Consider the following 886-nt stretch of genomic DNA (forward strand, 5'->3'; position numbering starts at 1 on the left):
CCTTGGCACGGAGATGTGGCTGGCATGGTTCTCCATTGGCACAGTGGTGCGGCTGGCATGGTTGGCATTACTTGGCACTGAGATGTGGCTGGCATGGTTTGCAATTGGCACAGTGGTGCGGCTGGCATGGTTGGCATTCCTTGGAGCGGAGATGTGGTTGTAATTGTTTTCCATTGGCACAGTGGTGCGGCTGGCATGGTTGGCATGCCTTGGCGCGGTAGCATGAGAATTAGGGTTTGGTATGTACGAAGATGATGTCGGTCAATACTAAGGGTTCTGCCATGGATCATGACACAAGTATATAAAAAAAAGGTACCCTGGTAATTCTTACGTTGGTATGTTGAATGATTCAATAAATTCGCTAGTGGTTGTAATGACGTCATGTCAGATGTAAGGTTTTACGATTTTAACCTGGTGTGGTTTTAAAATAACCTACAACTTAGACCTGCAAGTATACATGGTCAGTTGTAGTGAGTGAGGTAAGAAGGGGTTTGTCCTCAGGGACAAGGTGGGTGTTAAAGTTGCTTCTAATGGTCTTTACTAACTGATTCTATGCAAGAGTAACACAATTGTTGTTTGGTTGGGTGTCGATACGACGAAGATGATTGATAGAAACAGAAACAGTAAAGTAATATGCAAAGAAAGTAAATAGAGCAAATGATGAGAATGGTACTAGGGTCTTTGAGTCCACCACTAACTTACACTAGTTATTCTGCTCATAACACTAAACTTGTCCTTATATCTGATAACAAAAGGGATGTCAATCCTATGTATATCTAAGGTCACCTTGATATGAATGATTCAATCACAACTAAGGTATTTCTCCTAAGCATTAACTGTCTTTTCAGGGAACAGCTAATCAAAAGATCAATATATTAGATTAAGT

The sequence above is a fragment of the Papaver somniferum genome, chromosome 11, assembly GCF_003573695.1.
Source record: "Papaver somniferum cultivar HN1 chromosome 11, ASM357369v1, whole genome shotgun sequence".
Taxonomy (NCBI): domain Eukaryota; kingdom Viridiplantae; phylum Streptophyta; class Magnoliopsida; order Ranunculales; family Papaveraceae; genus Papaver; species Papaver somniferum.